Here is a 16118-nt window from a genome sequence, read left to right on the forward strand (position 1 = left end):
TGATTTCATGACTTGAGGGGTTTTTTTTTATTTTGTATTTCTTTAGAGAATGAGAAAGTCTTGTCATTTATGGAACACCTTTTCATGAAAGCCACTCGGTACTGCTCCTGGTGTAGACTGTCGAAATGAAAAGGCATTACTGGGAGCCTAATTGTGCATGGCATGGCATGCAGTCTAGCGCAATAACCCATCACGCACCGAAATGCACACGCTGGCAGAATCGCGCAATGCGGGTTGATGTTCACAATGACCCTGAGGTGTGCAGTGTAATTTTGAGCTAAGGGTACTTGATGATAGTCAAACTTTTTGGAGGTAAGAGCTGTGGGAATAATGATTAGTGAACAATATGTAATTGGCTATTGTGGATAATTGGGAGGCTTCTTTAACAGGTTTTTGCTTCAAACAGACGCACAGACACAGGCCTGTAAGCAGGAGATTTAAAGACAGAAAAACTGACCTGGATCTTGAAGCAGGTGTCAGTCACTCTTCAGAGATACACCTGATTGTACATCGCTATTGCCCAGACAAATGAGTCGTGATAGTTTTGTTTTGCAAATTGGTTGCAAGTTGGAGTCACTACTCCAACAGAGTGTACAGTTTCAGATGGACTATTCAGAATGTTGATACTGAATTATGCCAGCCACCCTTCCTTAACCATATAGAAATGGGGGGAAAACACAGCTTCCTGCATCTTTAAGGTTGACTTTTACTTTGTGTTCTTAAAAAAGAAATATTTAAGAAGGATTAAAGGTTGAGTATTGTATAGATGCTTGCTTGCTGTTTTGTGAGTGGATACTCTTCCTAGAGGAACTAAGGGGCCTCGGGCTGGCCCAGCCATGGGTTTAGAGTCCTTGAGGCTTTCAGAGCTCTTTTTAATGCAAGTGAGACTTCTGGTGTTTACATAGGTCAAAGTCAAATGGAAGAATTTTGTCTTGAGACTCAGGGAAAGAATTAACATCCATGAATACTTAAGAAAGAGCACAGCCCATGCTTTGAACCACGCTAAGCTCTATTGCTAAATTTAATTTTGTTTTCCAATTAATTTTCTCCAATAGAACAACTTTTTCAAAGCTTAGTATTTTTGTCAGCAACAAAGTAAAATCCTTTATTCCTGCTTCATATCTTTGCATCCAGCTCATTGAATTTGAGGGAAGGATTAGGGAAGGAAATAAATACGTGACTGATTTTAAAGACAGAAGGGTGATAGCGTTAAGCAATAAAGGGATAAAAGAAGTAGAAAACGTTTTGGAGAGAAAGCTAGTTCGTTTTTGTATTTGTATATGTTCAATGTGTTGTCGGCATATTCAGGTGAGATGTTCACCAGGCAATTAGAACAATGGATGTGGTTTTTAGAAGAGAATTCAGAGCTAGGGAGGTCAAGTCTATTGCATGAAAGTGATCATTGCTATTGTGGGATGGACCAGCTTGTGGGTGGAGCAAACAGAGAGAAAGGAAAAGATGAGCAATAATTTGGGGAGCTCCTCCACACACATGGAGAGTTAATGGTTTAGCCAGCAGGACCAATTTTTGCAAGAAATATGAAGACCAAGAAGGGGCCACTCACTGCATTAAACTATTAGAAAGTCACCTGAGAATGCAGTATGAAAATGACTGTCTACAATGCTAGGTGTAGAAGGGTAGAGATGGAACTTGGTAGTCATAACTCAGTTGAATAGGAAGGTCAAGGAAAGGTCATTTAGCTGAGATAAATCCACTGGCAGTGAAGGGGGCATTGCTGATACAAGAGGAAAATAACTTGAGGAGTGAAGTCCTACTTATATTGAATGAGCAGAGGTGGAGTGGCAGGTGTGTTGGCAGGTGGATGGGGGAGGTTGTATGATTTCAGACACAAAAAATAGCCTTAGCCTTGTGAACGAATGAGAGCAGTTCTTTCTCTTGGGCCACCATGAGAACTTTGGACTTTGGTTTAGTCTAATACCCTTGGTAGGGCCATTCAGTCCTACCAAGGGTGTTGGACTTAAACCCCATCATCTTCAGCCTAGGGGGTGACTGCTAATTTGTTTCTTAAGTCAAAAATAACCAATTAAATCACCTGATAATCAAAAAAGCATTTAAATTCACATATAGTGATACAGAAAGCACATCCCTCACATGCATTGGGAAAAGTTAAGAGCTCATTCCTGTGCCGATGGAATCTTAGATGGTTCTTAGTTATATGTACTGAATGTCCACTCAGAACCCTACTTGTTGATTTTTGGAAGTATTTCCAGCTCTGAAATTGTGGGGTTTCAGATTCCCACACGGTAGTGGCTTCAATCTGGGCAACTCCAGAGTGGGGGGATGTGTCTGAAGTCCTGTTGGAAGTGTGTGGCCAGGTTATTTTATATGCCTGTTAGAGGGCACTTTCCTTGCTTGTGGGACCTTTCTAACCTATCAAGATCAACTTTTAGTGGAGTTTCCTGACCAGTCACTTCAACTTATTTCATGGAGTCAGAATGCAAGTGAAAGTGGCAAACTGAATTCAATCAAGTTAACCCTGTTCCTCTCCTTCCTGGCTCATAACACAATTCTGGCTGATTTATCATTAGCACAGTGGCTCCATAAAACCAGGAAACACACCTCTTCTAGTTATCTCTTTATGCCCAGCACGTACATCATAAGCACAGCCATAATGCATATAATGATATGAGTGTGCGTATATATCTCATGTCTTTGCTACTCTGGTGAGTATATCCCATTCATCTTTTTGTTCCCTGTATAGGCATAGCACAGTGGCTTTCACTCACTGTACACTGCAGAAATATTTGAATGAATCCATTCTTTGCCCTCTTGGCATTGGATTTCAATGGAGCATTGCCCCCCAGTTCATGCTAATTCAATTCTCTCTTTAACTATGATGCTTCCTACTTTGCACTGGCCTAAAAATTAACCTCACATGTGATGGTTAAGTCGTCTCTCATGTGCTTTTGTCCATTGGGCCTGTGTTCTGGAAATAGATTCCAAAGACACTTCAGACTTTTTTAGATGAGGTTGCAGGAAGTTAATGGCTACACTGTCCTTTAGCCCAAGTGGTCAATAACTGCATACTGTGAATGGTCAAAGTTTACATGTTGGCAAGAAGTCTTGAGATCTGCACCATTGTTCTCTTGTTTTCTTTTCCATTGGAAAGCAATTGCTTTGAACACCAAAAAAAAAAAAAAAACCGATTACAGAAGATGATACCTTTTAAAGGCAATCTCTGCATCTTGTTTAGTGTGAGAACACAGTCTGTAAAATGTGGTGTGACTTGCACAGCAATTACTCACTGTGTTAGATCTAATTTCAGAATGCCTCAATTATCTATTATTTTAGCACTTTTTTTTTAAATGTACCAAACAATAATGTTGAAACTGCAGTTCTCTTGAAGGATGTTGTTGGTGCCTACTGATTGTACCATGCTGTGTACTCTCGTTTGAGTATAAGCACTTAGAAGACATGTGGCTCCATCTCTTTGGTTTATTGAAGTCTTGTTAGTTCTGTACGACTGTCGAATATGTTCACTGTAGTGAATCTTCCAAATAACCCAAACTTACTACTTTTAATAACTAAAATTCTTCCCTTTGTTATAATTAATATTTAATGATCCCCTGCTTTCTTACCAGTGTGTTCAAATGATAATTGAACCTTACTTTATGGTTCTAGGCCATTTGTTTGCATTGATTATTTCATTGGGTTAATACGACATAAAAAACTGATTACCTCTGTATTAAATAACTCTAGATTATTAAAATATTTTAGTCTGTTTTATAATATTCTAGCTGCTTCCTCTCTAGTCATCTATGATTTTTCACTTCTACCAATGCACCCTTGATGCTGTTAATATGCTGTCTTATTTTAAAAGTTCCTGGGTGAAAATGTTCTGATAACTATATTCCACATTAAATCCATTTTGCATAGCAAGGCAGAATTCTATAGTGATTAAAAGTGTGAAATCTGTTTTAATGCCAGGTCTGCTTCCTACTAACTGTGGATCTTGAGCAAATTACTTAATGTTTACATTTCTCTCACTTACCTCATCTATAAAATGGTATAATAGTGTTACCTCCTAGAATGGATGTGAGGACCAGGTGTGTAGAACAGAGCCTAGAATACAGAAAGAGCTAAATAGCCGTGTTAGCTGTGTTTGTTGTAGATACACTAATGGATAGGGATCGGGTTGAAACTATACATCTTGTAGTTCAGAGACCTTCTGATTTGGGCCAGCTATATTCTAGGTTTTGTGACTTACTAACTGCCTAGATTTGAGAAGTTCGGGAATTTGCTATTCAGATTATCCTATCTGCCACAATTTTTTGATTACTTCATCCTTTCCTGGGAATTATACAGATATGAAATGCATAAGATCAGCCTTCTTTCTACCCAGGTGATTTAATTGGAAGTTACTCTAAGCTCAAGCGAGTTATTTGCCATTGCCTGCGTGCACACACTCCTGATCATTGCAGCCTTCCTGTGCACCTCCATAAACCACGGCACTGAGTGTTTCCTGTACTTATACCGACTCTTTTGCAACTCAGAGTAGCTATGAAAACTGAAAAGAATATTTATAAATTGCTCCAGGTCTTCCAGCCAATCAGTGACACAGCAGAATCTAAACTTAAGTCTTCCCAAAAACCTTACAATGAACTAGATTCTTGCCTCCTCTACCCTTCAAAGAATGTGCAACTGTTTTTGAAACCCTTCATCACAGGTCTAGTTGAAAGAGATTGCTTATTACCAATGAAAACATCTCACAGTTGAAGCTCTCAGGTTGTTTGGTTCCGTAAACTCTTGTTTCTCTTTCAAGATTTAAGATGCCAGGCACCACAGTTCAATCCTCATTCCTGAAAATACGGAAAACTGTGGCCAGCATCATGATCTCCAAATTTTCACCTACCCCAAAGCCTTCCAACCACATCCCTACTACCCACCTTTGATAGGTTCAAGGGCTACACTATCCAATGTGGAAGCCATCAGCCACCTCATTTGGCTTTTTAGTTTTCAATGAATGAAATGAAATTAAAACTTCAGTTCCTCCACTGAATCAGCCACACATCAAGTGCGCAGTAGCCACTTGGAGCTAGTGGCTACCATACTGGACAGCACCAATATGGGCCACTTCCATCATGGCGGACAGTTCTGTTGGGCAGTACTATAGAAGGATAGTCTTAGAGATACTTGGCACATACACAGTCTTTACCACTAGCTAGGGTTTGGGACCTGGTTTCTTAGTTGGTCCAACGTGGTACTTGGGCCAAGATCTTGGGTGAGGTATAAAACTTCCTCTTGCCTTCCAGAATGAAGCCTGGGATGGATCAGGCCTGGGCAGCAGCTATTTCTCTATCTCCTGGGCCCCACCCTGCAGCCTTCACCTCTGTCTAAACCACACTGGCAACATGAAATAGAAAAGACTAGAGCCAAACATACAGAAGCTATCCTGGAAAACCATGGGAGTAGAGATGCCTAAGAGAAGAAATCTGAGAGAGATTACCCTAGAATATTCTAGGTAATCTTTAGCTTCCTTCATAAAATTGTTTCTTGGCTTGGTGTTGTGGCTCACACCTGTAAGCTCAGAATTTTGGGAGGGGCAGGAGGGAGGATCCCTTGAACCCAGAAGTTCAAGACCAGCCAGCACAACATAGGGAGACTCCATTTCTACAAAAATTTAAAAAATTAACTAGGCATGGTGGCGTTTGCTTATAGTCCCAACTACTCAGGAGACTGAGGTAGGAGGATTGCTTGAGCCCAGGAGTTTGAGCTTGCAGTGAGCTACGATGATGCCACTGCTCTCTAGCCTGGGCAACAGAGTGAGAGTCTGTCTCAAAAAAAAAAAAAAAAAAGTTAAAGAAATGGGAGAAAGGGGAGTGCATCTCTGACAATGTAGATCAGAAGTTATTCATTCAAGCTTGTGGGGCACTTATTTGTCTGGCGCTGGCATCAGGGCTAAGGAAACAAAGATGAGTATGACAGGCTCCCTGTCCTCAAAGAGCTGACTTCCTCATTCCAGAGACAGAGGAGTCCAGTTAGCAAACAGCTGCAGCACAACGTAAGTCTGAGACAGCTGGGGCTGGGGACAGGTGGAGGTGGGTGCATTTGAATCGGCCAGCAGAAAGGTGTTTGCATCCGTGGGACCTTGCCTTGTCCAAACCAGGATCCTCTGCCCCCCCACATCACCCTCGTCTTCCCCACCAAGTTTGAAAACCTCCGTCCTTGTTAGTGCATGTTCTTTTGTACGTTTGCTGAGATCAATGCACAGCTTTTCCCAGGGTTTATAAGTAGCTAGAAAATGTGATTTTACAATTCAGTTTGAATCTTTCATATAATAATTGTGTTCATGATTCAGCACAGGTTTTTGCATGTTGCATTCATACTCAAAGGCTGGGGTTTTTTTCTTTTTCTTCCTCCCCTTTTTTCCCCTGAAAGAATGCCAACAGGAATAAATTGAGTGGGATGAGACTTCATGGTTACCTTTTTTCTTCACTTAGGTATTTATAGTAAGATGATTAAATGTGCAGAAGCTGTTCTTTCTTCCCTTTCATGTAAACCAGAGATAAAAGGAATTTACCAAGTGCCTGGGCGGTGGTTTGGTCTAACAGGGAGAGCACGGGGGTGGCGGAGCCTGGCTGAGCTCTGGGAGGCTGCTGCTCGAAGCGTGGCCGGCCAGCGCCAGCAGCCACCCCCCCAGTGAGGACTGGAATCGGGGCTACAAGGTGGAACCTTCTCATGCAGGGCCTTGACCAGTGACTCTCATGCGTCACTTTTGAGTTTACTTGTGGGAGCACTTACAACAAAACCCTTTCCTTCTCACTCCTCACCCCCTGTTGGCCATACCGTTCAACTTAAAAAATTGACCATGAGCAGTCTGTTTATGAGCATAGCATATTGGAAATTGTGGATGTATAGCAGAATCCAAGACATGTGGCTGCTTTACAAAAATATGAGATTTAGGCGTACATTGGATCATGCCTGTAATCCTAGCATTTTGGAAGGCTGAAGCAGGAGGATTGCCTGAAGCCAGGAGTTCGAGACCAGCCTGAGCAAAAGCAAGACCCCCATCTGTATAAAAAATATAAAAATTACTCAGGTGTGGTAGTGTGTGCCTATAGTCCCAGCTACTTGGGAGACTGAGGCAGGGGGATTGCTTAAGTCAAGGAGTTTGAGGATGCCACTGCCACTGCCCTCTATGCCAGGTGACAAAGGGAGACCCTGACTTCCCCCTCCCCCCAATTTAATCATTCGATTTAAGATGTATCTGTGGCCCCAAGGCCATGTGCCTCGCATAGGCTTGCCCTCTGCCTGCTGAAAGTACTGTCTCGAAGTCATCGGAGTGGGAGCAGCCCCCAGCTCAGGTATGAGCCACAGCCCTTTGGACCGTGCTAAATGGCCGTGTGTGTTGCACCGCTTTCGCAAATCTGCTCCAGTCCCAGGTTATACCCTGTGAGTGGGCAGTGTTGCATTCCCCACTGGGAATGCCTCTGGCTGTGAAGGTCCCAGCATACCCACAGCCAGTTCACAGAGTGCCTGTGTGTCTGCCCGTGGCCAGAACCTTCCTGCTGCGCTCTTTGCGTTGACCCTGTGGCCGCTGCCATGGGAGCCAAAAAATTTAGTATAAATAAACACACACACATACACATGCACATTTTGAAAGGGTTTGTGGTTTCTGAGGGTGAAAGAGAGAAAAAAACTGTGAAAAGCAAAAATACCCAAAGGATGGGTCATCTTCCGCCCTGATGCACCTCCCAGCTTCGGAGGTAGCCAGTGGCTCCAGTCCTCAGGTCTCTCCCGGTCTCCGCAGAGGCAGCGCCTAAGCCTCTGACCGTGTTCCTCCGAGTAGGCTGCCTCCCTTAGCCTTCTGGCTTCTGAAATCTTATCTTTCTTTTCTGTGGTCTCTCCTGTTATTGTTCTATCTTTGTGGTTTAAAGACAGTTGATCTCTTTGTTGTCATTTTCATGGAGTTTTAGAAGAGATCCACAGTGACAGAGATGTGTTCAATCTGCCATGTTTATTTGGACATCTCAGCAGCCTTGTTTTAGGAATGATCAGAACTCGAGTCCGGAGACCACCTGAACCACTTGCTACTTCTTCAACCTGACTGATTTCTATTTCCAACCCAGCCCAAATTTAGGGGGAACCTATGAAAATTGCATCTGGCCCAGTCTCCACCATTCCCTTAAAAACCGATCATGCCCTCCTGTTTTCACAAAGAAGTCTACATTACCTTTGTCGTGTAAGACCTATTACGTTACCCGACGGTGGAGTATAGGAACCATCGTCTCATCTCTGTATTCTCAACAGTTTGCACAGTGCCTAGCACTTAAGAGGTACTTAATAAATAACAATGGTAGTTGTTGCTACAAATTACAGAAATATGTTACAGCAGTTTCAATCAGTCTTCCCGAATTAACTGGGTGAAAACATTTTCAGCCCAAACCCATGAGCATCAACACCTGGAGGTAGTTACTATTACTACAATGGCAGAGTATTGTGGGGGGAGGGGGCTGGGGGGGATGCGAAGAAATAAACCACTGTTTCTCTCTCCCATGAAGAATGAGAGGTGGAATATGAAAGCGATAGGGCACTCTCTGGGGAGAAACAAAATCTTGAGTGAACTTTCTTTAGTTTTCTATAAGGCAAGTGTGACCCAGGCATTCAGCAATTGGAAATACTTTCAACCACTCACCCGTCTCCCATTGTTCCTTGTTGACGAGGACGATCAGGTAATGCCTGGCTGTGATTGCTTGTGTCATCCTTTGTTCAGATTCCGAACAGGCTCAATTCCAGGCATCCTGAAGTGAGTCGCTTGCTGGGAAAGCCACAGCCTGTGTGCTGGGAGGGTTCGCCATGACTGTAAGATTTGCAGCCTCTCTTTTCATTCAAGCTCATCAAGGGAGGAGTTTCACACATATTTGCCCAACACAGATTATTATGATTTTACATTTCTGCAGAGAGCTTTTCATTGGAGCCTCACGTTATACTTTCCCATCTTCCAGACCTTCCCCACCCCAAAGCACACTATCATTTCTGCACCAAGTCTGTTTGTCAGAAAACTCTAATTGCTTTATGTGTGAGAACATTAAACTGCAATAAATTTATGTACGCATCTGCTCCATTACTGGAGAACAAGTTTTATCTCCTAATAAATTGATGTTTCTTTTTAGTGTCAACTAAAACCAAAATTTACACCCAAGGAAGTGAACCTTAACATTAAATAATTACTTCAATGCCACTAGTGGTAAGAAAGGGTACTCACTACCCGAGCCTAAAAAGGCTGGAGCCAGGGAAATGGTTTTTCCTTCTGTTAATTGTTTCTTGAAAGCATAATTGCGCAGGGGCTTTAATTGAAATAGGACTGGAAGCTCTGCCCTTTTAGAGCAGATACTGTAAATAGTGTCATCGTTTGGTATGAGTTATACCACAAGGGAAGAGACTAAAAGGCTTATTTATGTTGAAGGGTAAGGGGGGGAAAAAGAAGTTTGCTTTGGTGGTTCATCTAGAGTTGCATTTAAGATAATAGGTGCTTAAAATTCTCTGGACTTTGGTGAATATTTAAGCCATCTTTTCTACAAGACTTTGAATTAAACTGACTGCTAATAGAAGACACAGTTTGGACAATGGAATTACATGTATTTGAGTTACTTTTAAGGTATCTGAATTAAAATGGTCAAAGGCTAGTTTTCCTCTTATTTTTGTGTTTATCATACCTCCAATGTACTATTTTAGGGACGATGTACAGTAAAGACTTCAATTGGCTGATCCCATGTGGAATAAATAAGAAATAGTATCAGGTTTACTTTAAATTCATATAATGAGCTAGAACGTTTGTTATATGTGCACACGTGTGTGTATCAGAGAGAGAGAGAGAGAGAGAGAGAGAATGCCAACCAAATGAGTGAGAGAGATCTCCCCGAACTCAAGTATGACGCAGATTTAAAGGTTTCCCCCCAATTTCTGTGCATCAGGGAGACCTTGGCAGTAGAGGGTTAGAATCTGGGCCGAGTTGGAGTAACCCCAGCAGAAACCTACGTGTCTGCCCTGCCCCAAACTAGGCGATGCCCCTGCCATCGCCTAGTTTACTAACTTTGTCAAATCCTTGAATCTCTCTAGGTTTCAGTTTCCTCATCAGTCAAAGTTGGTCCCAATGATTGCAAAGCTGCCATACCTTATAATTGGAATATTCTTTAATTCCATCAGTCACTCATTGCACACCATGTAATTAACACCTACATCTTTTCTCTGCCTTCAACCTTCCATGCAGTGCTATTCACGGCCAGTGGCTGAACCAGAAGACAGGAAAGCCACCGGTACAAGCACAGATTGGCTATTGTTCTATGCCAGTACGATCAATTATCTGGGAAATGACTGAAGATTCCTTTTTAAGAAGCAAGTTGTTTTAATGGCATTTGAATAAAGTACTAAATGCCATGATAAGAGCTCAACATACGCTCAGGCACTTAATTGAACAACCTTTGATCACTTGGCTCTAGCATTTTGGAATGCAGTCATGCCTCGCATCATGCCATTTTGATTAATGAGGGACTGCATGCGTGACAGTGGTCTCCTAAGATTATAATACCATATTTTTATTGTACCCTTTCTATGTTTAGATACACAAATACTCACTGGTGTTCCAGTTGCCTACAGTATTCAGTAGAGTAACAGCATGTACCAGTTTGCAGCCCAGGAGCAGTAAGCTCTTCTGTAGAGCCTGGGTGTGGGGTAGACTCTCCCATCTGGGCTGGTGGAAGTACATTCTAGGATGTTCACACAATGATGAAATCACCTGACACATTTCTCAGAACTATCCCCATCATTAAGGGATGCATGACTATAGTTCTAAAATTGAGGAAGTGATTTTTTTTAAGTCTCTGCTAGCTACAGGGAAATTTTTTCCAAAGTAAAAATAAAGATCCTATGAAAAATCACATAAAAAGTACATTGGGTCTCCAGGGTAAAATTAAAGGGTTTAACTAGAAGACGTCCCTCTTCCTGTTTAAGAAATCTGGTCTAAGTCCTCTGCAAAGCCATTCTAGGTTAAAAAAAAAAAAAAGGGTGGGGGTGTGATATTTAGTTATTAGCATGTTCATTTCATGCCACATTTCTAAAAATTCCTTAGAACTGTATATTTTATAGAATCTTGAGTTCTCTTGTGTAAGTAACACACAGAGTATCTCTAAACCGTCTTGTGCTTGAAGTCTGCTTACACTATTAAAATTACTATAAGGATTTAAAGTTATTATATCCTTGCTTATGTGACCCATAGTCGCTATATCATAGAGCCAATTCCTTGGTCAGAAACATAACCTCCAATTATAACATTGTTCCTATGGGAAAATCTGATCCACTTTATGATGTGGTTTCTAGGAACATATCGTGGTGAAAAGTAGAGGATGCCTGTATTTTTAAAAAAAATAAGATTTTCAACCCTTTATAACATCAGTTATGACTTGGCAAGACATGAACAATGTGTCTTGAATTGAAGGTCGTCATTTATGGATCGAATTTGAGTGTGGTCTTATAGCCCTTTCCCCAAATGCATACAAAATGGATAAAAAATGTATACATCGAACTTAAACCTTAATTGGAAAATTTGGAGCTGTACATATATACACTCATGTTTTCAGAAAGAGGCTTTTATAAAAAGTGTTATAAAATAAAAGTTTCCTCTTTTCTGCAGTGCCAAATATCTTGATATTCCAAATATAGACTAAAGCCATAATTATTGGTAACAAATCCTGACTTTTAAGAATTCAAAATCTTATTGTCCTTTTGTACTCCTTCTTGTCATTAATCAGACTACATTACTTGGTGAAATCTTTAACTTAATATTTGAATTACTTCTAAAATCCTGCAGAGAATCATGATTCTAAGGTATAAGGGCAAAAACATAAAGCTTATCAAATTGTTTGTTTTTTGGAAAGCATTTAAGTATATTGAAGATGTCCAATCAGCTTTCTTTAAAAAAATTATATCTTTCATAATAGGATTCATTGGGCATTAGAATCTACATAAACTAAATAGTTCATCTGCAAAGAGACACTGGGAGAATAGTAAATTGTAGCCTTAGTCAAGAGAAGGATATAACTTGTACTATTATTCTTTTTATGAGAAGAGTTTAGCCAAACTGCGGAAGGGACAAAGAATATACTTGATAACAGATATTCATCTCACATCAAGGAAGTAGGAAGGTTAATCTTAGAGACTTGGGCTTGGAAAGGATAATCATGACAAGGGTACATCATAGCTGTCATGTTTCGTTAATTTAAAAAATTTTTAATTTACTTTAGAGCTTCTTTTAATTAGTGAAAGCTTAGTGCTTATGGAGGGAATTGGATTGACGGCCCTTAAGGACTCTCCTCTTTCCACCAGCAGAGCAGGCGCCACCTGCCAGCAGCCCAGGTATCCCAAGCCGCAGGGCCGGCCAGGAGGGAGCAGAAAGTTTTGTGTTTGGGCCTCCCAGCTGCTCCTGCAGCAGAGCCCTGCAAGTCACCTGGCGTGCTGTTCTCAAACCTGGCATGTTTTAACATCCCATAGGATCCCCACTTCATGAGCAACCCAGCCTTCCTTTTGGCTTTTCTATTGATGTGATACAACCACTGTAAACAGTCAGAACAGTCCTCTCCTTAGCAGAGTGTTGGTTGGGTTTATCAGATGTCCCCAGCCCGCTTGCCCTCCTCTGCGTTCTCTCCCTGTGACCTTCCTCCACTCCCATGGCTTCAGTGACACCTGTATATATGTCGATGACCATTAAAGCTGTATCTTCAGTTTCTCTTCTTTTCTGAGCAGCAGCTTGGATTTATAACAACCCACTCTGTGTCTCTACTTAGATATCATTTTTCTTCATTGTACTGTGTGTTTATCAAGTGCCTGTTCTGTGCCCAGCACTGGATTAGATGCTTACTTACACCTCATCTCACATTATTCACGTATGCATGAAGCCAAATATTGTTTCTATTAGAAGAATCAGAAGAAATTAGAATAGGAAAACAAACTCTAGGCCTTATATCCATACTTAACAGAGTGGTCACTGTGATCCTCTCGGAGTATGAATTATGACCATCTCAGCTCCCCAAATTATTTGAAGCAGCTTCTAAAAATAACCATTAAAATGGAGTTTTAAAGGGCGCAAACAACATAAAAGTATATTTGTATGGGAAAATTGGTATGAGTAATTATAATTGGACATTAAATTGATCCCAGAGTTTCCTGGCAGCTGAGGCAAAAAAGGACAACATGAAATACTTCATCTGTGATATAAAAGGAAATATATGCGTTTACCTGGAGAATTCTTTGACTAGCATTAAATTCTAGGAGAATTTTTAACATAACCATTTGTAAAGGGAAATTCTGTAACAAAATAACCATTTTCAATGAAGGGTTATGTAAGATTCATGAATTTTCTTGTGATCACTTCTTTGTTTAGTGAATGGAAATATATAAGATCATCTCTACCAGTACTTTTAGGAGTAGTATGTTCACATACGTATTTTATAGAAGCAAAATTATATAACAAGTCAAATAACATTTTTGAATATAGGATTGCAAAAAACACAGAAATGTTCATATTATGACCTTTTGTCATTTTGGCTTTTGGCCAAAGCTCAACCTGTACCATTATGTTGTAATGATTTTCCTGGGAATTAAAGCTAATAGAACCTAGAAGTATGCCACTTTAGAGGTCAGTATTCTTGGTCTTATTGTGAATAGCAAAGTGTTCATAAAGAATTTTGTAAATGCAAGAAGGAGAGACTACCAAGAAAGGGAGAACTCTGTTTCACATCGCTTTTGGGGTATCCACCAAATGATTTCTACCTAAAACTGCAAAATCAGCTTCAGCTTCAGTTTTTATTCTATCATTTATTTAAAAAATATTCAAGGTATCATCAAATATTTTTGCTGTTTTTAATAAAGTTGATTTTTATCAGTGCCATACATACCACCATCATTTTAAAACAATTTTTAAGATTGACACTTTTTCACAATTCTCGAATATCAAGATACTTATCATCAATGGCATTTCAGTTGGCCACATTTTCTTTCTTTGTTAGAGATTCCTAAAATGTATCATCATCAATGGTTTCTTACATTCAACAATTATAAAAAGTGGTAATTGTTTACTTTAGAAATACTTCTTATAGTTTTAAAACACAAAAAAACCCAGACCATATTCATTTAAAAAAATAATTTGATTCTAGCAACAGATAGAGGATTAATTCTCTGAAGTTTTTGACATGTAAGAGAGATGGTAGGGTCTCCTTTTATGGGAAAGGCAGAGAATTAACACCTTAACTGAATCCATATTGTAAGAAAGGACTGGTGGAAACAAACGTTGCAAATCTTATATTAAATATTGTATAAATGTGTGTTTATCTAAAACATCTTCAAGTTTATTAAATGTTCAAGTTCTTCAGGGTGCCATTTTCCCATCCAGTCCCTGGACCTCATACTTCCTTAATAAGTTCTCTAGATAACATGATGCCAAGACCACGGAGATGGCATTTTAATGTCAAAACAAAATAATGTAGCAGAAACCTATAGAAACAATGTTGCAGTGACAAAACGAAATGTCAGTGGAGGTCTATTGTAACATAATGTCAAAACAAAATGTCAGCCAAAATCCATGGAGACACTATTATGATATCAAAACGGAACAATATCAGCGCCAGTCTATAGAGACATTACAATATGAGAAAAGACAAAACAAAATGATATCTGCAGAGGCCTGTGACTTCTGAGTCTTAATGTAGCTTCACGTCAGGTGGTTGGCTTGTTGGTGAACATGGGTAATATTTCAGTGTATGTTTTCTAAATCTTCCTTTTGCAAATCAAGAAATCCCAAAGTGGTTCTTTAGTGTAAGTGACTAGGTTAGAAAATTGCTGATATTTATATCCAAGTCTACGCCTATGCCTATTTTATATCAATGTCTTTGTCAGTATCTCTCTATATTTATTCTGGGCTTCTGATGCTACTGAACACATAATGAGTTCCATTTGGTCTTGGCTTAGTTTCCCTACACACCAGTACTTGGACATCAGTTGAAAGTATAAAATACAGGAAAGGCAGTGTGACAATCTGTTTGTAAAGGATCATGCTGAGTTTTAACAGATGCTTTGCTCCATTCTTTTCTCCTCTGTCCTCAGGTAGAAGCTGGCACTACCCCTTCCTTACTGAGCCTTCAGGCATCAAGGCAGATTTTGAAATGTGCACCTGAATTCCTCTGGCCTTTGGCCTTTCTACTCATGATTCAGTAGCACCTTGGCTGGGGAGTTACTCATGTGTTTTCTCAGCCATTTCTTATTAACTGAAAGATCCAAAATTATGTATATAAACAGAAAAGCAAATCTTCATTAAAATCTGTAATCACACTAAATTGGGAATTTTTCCCAAAAGAAAATTTAGTGGAGTGTCAACTTAAAGTGGATATTATTTTGAGACAAATGAAAGTATGTCTATTTTAGACATAGAGAAGTGAAAACTCTTCTACATAAGTCAACTTTAAAAGGTCAAAAGGTTTTTACCCACATTTTAAACAGTTTGTGCCTGGAATTCCATATTGATTAATCTTTGTTTTAGAAATTTCAAAATCTCTGAAATTGGGAAAGAAAAAGTCAAATTAGAGAAAAACAAATTCGTGCCATGAATACTTTGCCCACAGAAAGATTTATTTTTCTCATTTTAATCAGCTACAATATAATTTTAAAATCATGTAGTAACAATACAATAAGGTCTCAATTCACTAAAAACCATGCAAACCCACCATTAGCCAGTATGTTTGCAAATTATACTTTTAAGAGCCAGAGGTAGATACCTATAAAAAGTGCTGTTATTAGGAGCTTGTTAGAAAAATAGTAAGACAGCAGAAGAGTTTTTGAGCGACATCCTATAGTCAATAGAGTAAAATTCAGCCCAATTTCTTCCTTTTTTTTCTACTCAGAGTACTCAACAATGAGAACTAATGGTCATGAAAATCTCGAAAGTTTTTTTTTTTTTTTTTTTTTTTTGAGACAGAGTCTTGCTTTCTTGCCTAGGCTAGAGTGAGTGCCATGGCGTCAGCCTAGCTCACAGCAACCTCAAACTCCTGGGCTCAAGCGATCCTCCTGCCTCAGCCTCCCGAGTAGCTGGGACTACAGGCATGCGCCACCAT

General features: G+C 39.9%; 1 protein-coding gene across 18 annotated transcripts in view; it reads left to right on the forward strand.

Annotated features, from left to right (window-relative positions):
* Positions 1–16118, forward strand: part of PARD3 (par-3 family cell polarity regulator) — a 575331-nt gene that overhangs the window by 529629 nt on the left and 29584 nt on the right. The window lies entirely within an intron of this gene.

The sequence above is a fragment of the Microcebus murinus genome, chromosome 25 (genome assembly GCF_040939455.1).
Source record: "Microcebus murinus isolate Inina chromosome 25, M.murinus_Inina_mat1.0, whole genome shotgun sequence".
In the NCBI taxonomy this organism is placed as follows: domain Eukaryota; kingdom Metazoa; phylum Chordata; class Mammalia; order Primates; family Cheirogaleidae; genus Microcebus; species Microcebus murinus.